Here is an 11440-nt window from a genome sequence, read left to right on the forward strand (position 1 = left end):
ATAAGTCGAGGGATAGAGTTTAAGAGTCACAAGGTAACAATGCAGCTCTATAAAACTCTGGTTAGGCTGCACTTGGAGTATTGTGTCCAGTTCTGGTCACCTCACTATAGGAAGGATGTGGAAGCATTGGAAAGGGTACAGAGGAGATTTACCAGGATGCTGCCTGGTTTAGAGAGTATGCGTTATCATCAGAGATTAAGGGAGCTAGGGCTTTACTCTTTGGAGAGAAGGAGGATGAGAGGAGACATAATAGAGGTGTACAAGATAATAAGAGGAATAGATAGAGTGGATAGCCAGTTCCTCTTCCCCAGGGAACCACTGCTCAACACAAGAGGACATGGCTTTAAGGTAAGGGGTGGGATGTTCAAGGGGGATATTAGAGGAAGGTTTTTTACTCAGAGAGTGGTTGGTGCGTGGAATGCGCTGCCTGAGTCAGTGGTGGAGGCAGATACACTCGTGAAATTTAAGAAACTACTAGACAGGTATATGGAGGAATTTAAGGTGGGGGGTTATATGGGAGGCAGGATTTGAGGGTCGGCATGACAATGTGGGCTGAAGGGCCTGTACTGTGCTGTACTATTCTATGTTTCTATGTTAATCTGCAAGTGAAGAAATGGAGTATCCAATTGTACAAGGAGTTATCGGGGCCTAGGTCTTGAAACTTATTGATTAATTTTGAGGGGACGATGGTATTGAGTGCTGAGCTGTAGTTGATCAAGAGCATCTTGATGTATGCATCTTAGCTGCCCAGATGTTCTGTGGTCGAGGGAAGAGCCAATTAAATGGTATCTGTTGTGTCACTAGGCAAACTGGAGTGGATCCAAGTCGCTTCTCAGGCAGGAGTTGATGTGTTTCATTGCTAACCTCTTAAACCACTTCATCACAGTGGATGTAAATGCTTCTGGTCGATAGTCACTGAGGCAGGTTTACCATGTTCTTTTAAGCACCGGTATGATTGAAGCCTACTTGAAGCAGTTGGGTACTTCAGACTGCTGAAGCAAGAGGTTAGAGATCTCAGCAAAAACACTCCAGCCAGTTGATTAGCGCAGGTCTTCAGTACTCGGCCAGGTACTCATCTGGGCTGGATGTTTGCCGTGGGGTCACCCTCCTGAAGGATGCTCTCGCATCATCCTCAGAGACTGAAATCATTGGATCAGCAGGGCCTGTGGAAGTTCATGATGGTTCCTCCATGTTTTGATGGTCAAAGCGAGCATAGAAAGCATTGAGCTCACTTGGAAGCAAAACCCTGTTTTCACTTACATAGCTTGGCTTTACTTTGTAAGAGGTAAAAGCATCCTTCAATGATTTAAGTTTGGTCCAGAATTGCCTCTTCGCGCATGAGAATACTTTCCAGATATCGTACCTAGACGTCTTGTATCTTACCTGATTGCCAGACCTGAATGTCACTGATGTGGCCTAGTCTGGTAATTGGCTGTGGTTCAGTCATTATGTCAAGTCAGACTCTTCGTGACCTCACGATCTCCTGCACACCAAGCCTTCTTGTTGGAAACTGCCTCTCTAAGACCCCCAAGGTCACACACATTGTCTGAGTAATACTATCTATCCATCGTAGCCTCTGTTATCCTCTCCTTGTTTCACCTTCTGTTTTACCTAACATGGGAGTCTTCTCCAAGGAATCCTGTCTTCTCATGATGTGGTCTGGTAATTCTATATACTAAATAACACTAATATTTTGAGGGAAAGCATACATCGCATTTCTCTAGCACTTGGAACATGGAGAGAGCTGGTTTCAATAGCTGACACAAGCCTGGACTAGCCTCTGTAGATCCCACTGGCAATTCTGTGAATCCTAGCTGTGTACCTGACAACCCCAGCCTCCGAGCTGTCGTTACCCTGGAAACCAGTGAAGCAATATGGCCCTACTCTATGGAGGCAAGTTACAAACAACTTGAATTGACCTTGTTTCCTGTCTCACTACATTAATTGTTGTGCCTGGTTTTCACACATTCTATATATCGAAATCCTCTGAGAGTTAATCAGCAATGTTTATGACTAAACCAAACAACAACAATGGAGGTTGAGTTGGTTAGTACCCATAATGCATCACGAGAAAGATCCAAAGCTTGTATAAACCATGGTCAGAGGAGAAAGGTGACTCAGGGTTGACTGTAGAAGATCTGAACTCTAGGGGTGCAGGGAGGGAGTTGGGCAGCAACTGACAAACATTAAAATTGTCTTTAATGTAAGCATTTAAGAGGATGACCCACAATTCCGTGCACTTGTAATCTATTCATTGAAACTGCGTACCAATTGTTTTTGATATGTTATAGTAGTGGTTTGCAATGTGAGCCATAAAGCCACAAGTAAAAATCAAGAAACTGGGGGCCAAGGAGTTTCTGAATGAAATATTACTAAAATAGATAGTAAATAAGAAATGAATATATATAATTTAAATGGAACCTTGAATGAAATGACTGCAATAATATGCTAGATGTTGCAAATGAGGCAGGAAAACCATTTAGCCTGTGTGTGTCACAAACACAAGGAAGTCTGTAGATGCTGGAAATCCAAAGCAACACACACACACAAAATGCTGGAGGAACTCAGCAGGCCAGGCATCATCTATGGAAAAGAGTAAACAGTCAAAGTTTTAGGCCAAGACCCTTATCGGGCTGGAAAGAAAGAGGAGAAGTCAGAGTAAGAAGGTAGAGGGTGGGGTGGAAGAAGTACAAGGTGGTAGGTGGTAGGTAATAGGTGAAACCAGGAGAGGGGGAGGGGTGAAGTAAAGAGCTGGAAAGTTGATTGGTAAAAGAGATAAAGGGCTGGAGAAGGGGGAATCTGATAGGAGAGACAGAAGACCATGGAAGAAAGGGAAGGAAGAGGAGCATCAGAGGGAGGTGATGAGTAGGTAAGGAGATAAGGTGAGAGAGGGAATCAGCAATGGGGAATGGTGAAGAAGAGGGTGGTGAGTATCTACCGGAAGTTGAAAAATTCATGTTTTAATGCCATCAGGTTGGAGGCTACCCAGACAGAATATAAGGTGTTGTTCCTCCTACCTGAGTGTGGCCCCATTGCGGCAGTAAAGGAGGCTATGGACTGCATGTCAGAATATGAATGGGAAGTAGAATTGAAATGGGTGGTAGCTGGTCAATCCCATTTTTTGTGGCGGACGGAGTGAAGGTGCTCGGCGAAGCGGTCTCCGAGTCTATGTTGGGTCTCACTGATACACAGGAGGCCCCACTGTGAACACTGGATGCAGTAAATGAACCCAACAGACCCACAGGTGAAGTGTTGGCTCACCTGGAAGGACTGTTTATGGTCCTGGATGATAGTGAGGGAGGAGGGATAGGGCAGATGTGGCACTTGTTCTGTTTGCAAGGATAATTGCCAGGAGGGAGATCAGTGGGGAGGGAAGAGTGGACAAGAGAGCGATCCCTGTGGAAAGCGCAAAGTGCGGGTGTGGGGGGGATGGAAAGATGTGTTTGATGATGGGATTCTGTTGGAGAAGGCAGCAGAAGTTATGGAGAGTTATGTGCTGGACGTGGTGGCTAGCAAAGGCAAGAGGAACCCTTTCCCTGGTGGGGTGATGGGAGGATGAAGTGAGGGCAGACATGTGCAAAATGGAAGAGATGCAAGTGAGGACACCATTGATGGTGGAGGAAGGGAAGCCCTTTCTTTGAAGAGGGACATCTCAGTAGTTCCAGACTGAAAAATTTCACCCTGAGAGCAGATGTGGCAGCGCTGAGAGAAGGGGATAGCATTTTACAAGTGACAGGGTGGGAAGAGGTAGCTGCGGGAATCAATAGGTTGATAAAGGATATCAGTAGATAGACAGCCTCCAGAGATGGAGACAGCGTGAGATCGAGAAAGGGGAGGAAGGTGTGGGAAATAGACACCAACGGAGCGTGTGCGCGTGCACGTGTGTGTGTGTGTGTGTGTGTGTGTGTGTGTGTGTGTGTGTGGATGCGGGCTGTCAATCGTTATCGTTACTCGTGCTTGACACAAGTCTCCATTTACACACTGCAGGATGGCCCACTGAGCCCCACTCCACAGCCACCCCCAAATCACAAACTGCATATTGGACGGGGCTGTCTGCAGCAAGGCAAATCAGCGAGTATGCAGCGACAGGCTTGTTCTGCCTGTGTTCCACTGACCCGTGCGTGTTATAACACTTATAAAACTTGACATGAAGGCTGCAGTTACTGCAGTGGCATCACCAGCCAGAAATGGCTAAACTGCAGAGAGGCATAAGCATGTGAAGTCTACCACTGTCTCAATATCTACCCATACAACTTTGATTAAATCGCTGATATTTATCATATTTTGAAAGGATGTTCAATTCACTTTTCTTGGTGAGTATCTGCACTTCAATGAGCACTCGTAAACTAGAATTGTAAGATGATGATTCTGTATGTCCCGACCATTTGAACCAACTGCACACTGAAATGCAATTCTGGTTCAGAGACCTGTTGGAGACGTATATTCCAGTTTGGGTGGTGGGTCCATTTTGGGGAGTTACGTGAAGGATTTTGACACCACATCGCAAGAATGTCTTATTGAGCTGCAGAGTGATATAACTGCTCAAGCGAGACTCAAGGAGCAGCAAGAAAAATTCCTGGATAACTAGCGATACAATAATTTTTCACAGCTCTTGGAGAAAGCAAAGTTATTTTTAACTGAATTGACCATCTCTTATCTAGTTGCAACCAGATATTCAAAAGCTTATTAGGTTGCAGCAGTCACAAGGATCTCACTAAATACCTAAATAAACAATATTAAGTACTTTATTGTTGCTGGTTGGAAGAATTATAAATAAAATATCCTATTCAGAGATTTGAAATAGTTTTATTTCTCATATACCTGTAACAATATATTTAATATATAATAATACCTATAAACTGTTAAAACATGAGTATTGACTGTATTTTAGAATAATTAGTGCAGCTGATCAAAGAAAAACTTTTAGCAAATAATGGAGACTATAGAGGATGGGAGCCACAGAGGTAAATGAAAGTCACAAGCAGACCGTGAACAGAAAAAGTTAGAGAACCACTCTGTTATAGAATAAAAAATAACAAATTGTTATTTTACTCAATAACACCAATGTACTTATATGCACAGCTGTTTTCATATTTTAAGTATACAGTTGAAGAAGGGAAGATACTATTTATCAGAAATCAAATAGCTAGAAACTTAATAGATCAGGCAACATTTGTGGAGGCAGAGGGATAGTTAGCTGATGAATTAGGTCAAGACCCTGCATTGTGATCCCTCTTCCTCCATAGATCCTGCCTGGCCCACTGATTTACTGCACTTAATCAAGAGAAACATCCTGGTGAGCCTCTTCTGCACCCTCTCCAAACCTTCCACATGTTCCCTGTAAAGCAGGTGACCAGAGCTGCACAAAATGGCCTAACTAAACTTTTATACAACTGCAACATGACTTGTCATCTTTAATATTCAACACCCTGACTGATGAAGACAAGCATGCTGTATGCCTTCTTTACCATCCTCTCTGCTTGCGTTGTCACTTTCTGGAACTTGCACCTCAAGATCCCTTTTTACATCAATAATCCTAAAATCCTGCCACTTACTATATACTTTCTCTTACATTTGACACCCCCTCCCCACCCAAATGCATCACTTCACACTTGGCTGGATTATATTCCAAATGCCATTTCTCCATCTATGTTCCCAACTAATCTAAATCCTGCTATATCCTTTGACTAACTTCTCTGTTATCCATAAACTGCCAACAATCAGGTTCCTTCATGTTTTGTGAATGGCTTGTAGTGAGCAATCTCTGGCAAAACAGCTTACTTCCAAAAATCTTTAAATGAAAACGTAGATGGGTGGGTTAGTAAGTCTGTAGATGATACCAGCATTGGTGGAGTTGCGGATAGTGTTAAAGACTGGCAAAGAATACGGCTCAATATAGATCAATTGCAGATATGGGCAGAGAGATGGCAGGTGGAACTTAATCCAGATAAATGTGAGGTGTTGCACCTTGGCAGGGCAAATGCAAGAAGACAGTGCACTGTTAAGGGCAAGATCCTGAACAGAGAAACCTTGATGTCCAAGTTCATAGCTCCATCAAAGTGGCTACACAGGTGGTTAAGAAGGCTTATGGAATGCTTGCTTCTTTTAGTCGAAACATTGAGTTCATAACTCAAGAGTTTATGTTGTAATTTTATAGAACTCTGGCTAGGCCACATCTGGAGTATGGCATAGAGTTCTGGTCACCTCATTAGAGAAAGAAAGTTGAGACGTTGGAGAAGGTGTAGAAGAAGCTTACCAGAATACTGCTTGGTTAAGAGGTCATGTGGCATCATGAGGGACCGTAGGATATAGGAGCAGAATTAGGCCATTTGGTCCATCGAGTCTGCTCTGCCTAATGGCTAATTCATTTTCCCTCTCAGTCTGAATCTCTTGCCTTCTCCTCATATCCCTTCATGCCCTGACTAATCAAGAATTGATCAACCTCTGCCTTAAATACACCCAATGACCTGACATCCACAGACAATTGCAGGAATGTATTCCACAGATTCACTATTCTGGCTAAAGAAATTTCTCCTCATCTCTATTCTGAAAGAATCCCCCTCTATTCTCAGGCTGCGTCCTTTGGTCTTGGACTCCCACACCATAGGAAACATCCTCTCCACATCCACTCTATTGAGGCCTTTCAACATTTGATAGGTTTTCAATGATGTCACCCCTTATTCTTCTGAATTCCAGTGAGTACAGGCCTAGAGCCATCAGATGCTCTTCATTTGACAAGTCTTTGAATCCTGGAATCATTTTGTGAACATCCTTTGAACCTTCTCCAATGCCAGTACATCCTTTCTTAGATCAGGACCCCAAAACCGTTCACATTATGTAAATGAGGCCCTTTCTTTTTCTACGAAAGTGCATGATCATACACTTCCCGACGCTGTATCCATCTGTCACTTCTTTGCCCATTCTCCTAATCCATCTAAGTCCTTCTGTAGCCTCTCCACTTCCTCAAAACTACCTGACACTCCACCTATCTTCGTATCATCTTCAACACCATCAATCCCATCATCCAAGTCATTTAACGTAAAAAGAAGCGGTCCCAACACAAACAATTGTGGAAACCACTAGTCTCTGGCAGCCAACCAGAAAAGGCTCCCTTTATTCCCATTCTTTTCCTCCTGCCATTTAGCCACTGCTTTATCCATGCTAGTCTCTTTCCTGTAATACCATGGGCTCTTACCTTGTTAAGCAGCCTCATGTGTGGCACCTTGTTAAAGGCCTTCTGGAAATCCATGTACACAACATACATCAATTCTCCTTTTTCTATCCTGCTTGCTATTTCTTCAAAGAATTCCAACAGATTTGTCAGGCAATAATTTTCCTTAAGGACACCATGTTGACTGAAGCCTAGTTTATCATGTACCTTCAAGTATCCGAAAGCCACATACTTAACAATTGACTCCAATGTCTTCCCAACCACTGAAGTCAGACTAATTGGCCTATAATTTCCTTTCTTCTGCCTCTCTCCTTTCTTGAAGAGTGGAGTGATGTTTGCAATTTTACATTCCTCCAGAACCATGCCAGAGTTCATTGATTCTTGAAAGATCATTACTAATGCCTCCATAATCTCTTCAACCACTTCTTTCAGAGCCCTGGGGTGTATACCATCTGGTCCAGGTGACATCTACCTTCAGACCTTTCACTGTCCCAAGCACACTTTCCCTAGTAATGGCAACTTCACACACTTCTCTCCCAACACTCTCAAACTTCTGGCACACTACTAGTGTCTTCCACAGTGAAGACTGATGCAGTTTGTTTGCCATTTCCTTGTCCCCCATTACTATATCTCCAGCATCGTTTTCCAGTGGTCTGATATCCACTCTTGACTCTCTTTTACACTTTATGTATCTGATGGAACTTTTGGTATCCTCTTTAATATTAACGGCTAGCTTACCTTCGTATTCCATCTTTTCCTTCTTAATAACTTTTTTTCAACTGCCTTCTGTTGGTTTTTAAATCTTCTCAATCCTCTAACTTCCCACTGATTTCTGTTTTATTATATGTCCTCTCTTTGGACTTTATGTTGGGTTTGACTTCTCTTGTTAGCCACGGTCAGGTCATCTTGCCTTTAGAATACTTCTTCCTCTTTGGGATGTATATATCCTGCTCCCTCTGAATTGCTTCCAGAAATTCCAGCCATTGCCGCTTTGCAATCATCCTGCCAGTGTTCTTTTCCAATCAAATTTGGCCAGCTCCACTCTCATGCCTCTGTAATTCCGTTTACACCACCGTAATACTGATACATCTGACTTTAGCTTCTCCTTCTCAACTTGCTGGGGGAATTCTATCACATTATGATCAATTGCCTCCAAGGGATTTTTATACCTTAAGCTCTCTAATCAATTCTGGCTTATTGCACAACACCCAATCCAGAAAAGCTGATCCCCTAGTGGGCTCAACATCAAGATGCTGTAAAAATCCATCACACAGGCATTCTAGAAATTCCCCCACTTGGAATCCAACAGCAACCTGATTTTCCCAATCTACCTGTGTATTGAAACCCTGCCTGATAATGGTAACATTGTTCTTTTGGCATGCATTTTCTATCTCCCATTGTAATTTGTAGGCCGCATCCTTACTACTGTTTGGGGGTCTGTATACAACTCCCATCAGGGTCATTTTAACCTTGCAGTTCCTTAGCTCTATCCAGAATGATTCAACACCTTTTGACCCTATGTCACTTCTTTCTGATGATTTGAATTCTTTTTTTGCAAACAGAGTAACGTCACCTCCTCTGCTTTCCTGCTTGTCTTTATAAACAATGTGTATTCTTAGACGTTAAGCTCCCAGCTATAATCTTCTTTCAGCCACAATTCAATGATGCCCACAACATCATACCTGCAAATCTGCAACTGTGCTACAGGTTCATCTAACTTATGCCAATTTCCTGCACACATTCCAATATAACACCTTCTAACCTGTATTCACCCTTTTTGATTTTGTCCACCTTCTACATTGCAACACATCCTGTTGACTGCAATTTTGCCCCATCATCAGTATCTCCTTGCTATGAGTCTCACTACACACAGCCTCGGCTTGTATCACAACTACCTCATCCTCAGCACTATCACTCCGGTTCCCACCCGCTGCCAGATTAGTTTAAACACTCCTAAACAGCTCTACCAAACCTGCCAGCAAGGATATTGGTCCCCCCAGGTTCAGGTGTAACCCATCCAATCTGTACATGTTGTACCTTCCCCAGAAAAGATTGCAATGATCCAGAAAGCTGAACCCCTGCCCCCCTGCACCAGTTCCTCAGCCACGCATTCACCTGCCAAATCATCCTATTCTTACCATCACAGGTGCATGGCACAGGCAGCCATCCAGAGATTACCACCCTGGAGGTCCTGTTTCTCAGCTTTCTACCTAGCTCCCTAAAATCTCTCTTCAGGTTCTCCTCACCTTTTCCAGCTATGTCACTGGTGCCAATATGTACCAAGACTTCTGGCTGCTCATACTCCCCCTTCAGAATGTCATAAACCTGTACCAAGACTTCTGGCACCTGGAGGCAACGTATCATCTGGCTTTCTCTATCATGCCCACAAAATCGAGTCTCAGTTCCTCTGACTTTGGAATCTCCTATCAACACTGCAGTCCTCTTCACCTCTCTGCTCTCCTGAGTCATAGCACCAGACTCAGTGCCAGAGACCTGGTGACTGTGACTTCCCCTGGTAGGTCGTCCCCCTCAATAGTATCTAAAGTTGTATATATTATTGAAGAGAATGGCCACAGGTGTACTCTGCACTGGCTGTGGATTCCCCCCCTTCTCCTGACAGTCACCCAGTTACTGCCTCCTGCAACCTCGGGGTGATTACATAGAAACATAGAAACATAGAAAATAGGTGCAGGAGTAGGCCATTCGGCCCTTTGAGCCTGCACCGCCATTTATTATGATCATGGCTGATCATCCAACTCAGAACCCCGCCCCAGCCTTCCCTCCATACCCCCTGACCCCTGTAGACACAAGGGCCATATCTAACTCCCTCTTAAACATAGCCAATGAACTGGCCTCAACTGTTTCCTGTGGCAGAGAATTCCACAGATTCACCACTCTCTGTGTGAAGAAGTTTTTCCTAATCTCGGTCTTAAAAGGCTTCCCCTCTATCCTCAAACTGTGACCCCTTGTTCTGGACTTCCCCAACATCGGGAACAATCTTCCTGCATCTAGCCTGTCCAATCCCTTTAGGATCTTATACGTTTCAATCAGATCCCCCTCAATCTTCTAAATTCCAACGAGTACAAGCCCAGTTCATCCAGTCTTTCTTCATATGAAAGTCCTGCCATCCCAGCAAATCAATCTGGTGAACCTTCTTTGTACTCCCTCTATGGCAAAGATGTCTTTCCTCAGATTAGGGGACCAAAACTGCACACAATACTCCAGGTGTGGTCTCACCAAGGCCTTGTACAACTGCAGTAGTACCTCCCTGCTCCTGTACTCGAATCCTCTCGCTATAAATGCCAGCATACCGTTCGCCTTTTTCACCGCCTGCTGTACCTGCATGCCCACTTTCAATGACTGGTGTATAATGACACCCAGGTCTCGTTGCACCTCCCCTTTTCCTAATCGGCCACCATTCAGATAATAATCTGTTTTCCTATTTTTGCCACCAAAGTGGATAACTTCACATTTATCCACATTAAATTGCATCTGCCATGAGTTTGCCCACTCACCCAACCTATCCAAGTCACCCTGCATCCTCTTAGCATCCTCCTCACTGCTAACACTGCCACCCAGCTTCGTGTCATCCGCAAACTTGGAGATGCTGCATTTAATTCCCTCATCCAAGTCATTAATATATATTGTAAACAACTGGGGTCCCAGCACTGAGCCTTGCGGTACCCCACTAGTCACCGCCTGCCATTCTGAAAAGGTCCTGTTTATTCCCACTCTTTGCTTCCTGTCTGCTAACCAATTCTCCACCCAAACCAATACCTTACCCCCAATACCGTGTGCTTTAAGTTTGCACGCTAATCTCCTGTGTGGGACCTTGTCAAAAGCCTTTTGAAAATCCAAATATACCACATCCACTGGTTCTCCCCTATCCACTCTACTAGTTACATCCTCAAAAAATTCTATGAGATTCGTCAGACATGATTTTCCTTTCACAAATCCATGCTGACTTTGTCCGATGATTTCACCGCTTTCCAAATGTGCTGTTATCACATCCTTGATAACTGACTCCAGCAGTTTCCCCACCACCGACGTTAGGCTAACCAGTCTATAATTCCCCGGTTTCTCTCTCCCTCCTTTTTTAAAAAGTGGGGTTACATTAGCCACCCTCCAATCCTCAGGAACTAGTCCAGAATCTAACGAGTTTTGAAAAATTATCACTAATGCATCCACTATTTCTTGGGCTACTTCCTTAAGCACTCTAGGATGCAGACCATCTGGCCCTGGGGATTTACCTGCCTTCAATCCCTTCAA

This window comes from Mobula hypostoma, chromosome 7 (genome assembly GCF_963921235.1).
Source record: "Mobula hypostoma chromosome 7, sMobHyp1.1, whole genome shotgun sequence".
In the NCBI taxonomy this organism is placed as follows: domain Eukaryota; kingdom Metazoa; phylum Chordata; class Chondrichthyes; order Myliobatiformes; family Myliobatidae; genus Mobula; species Mobula hypostoma.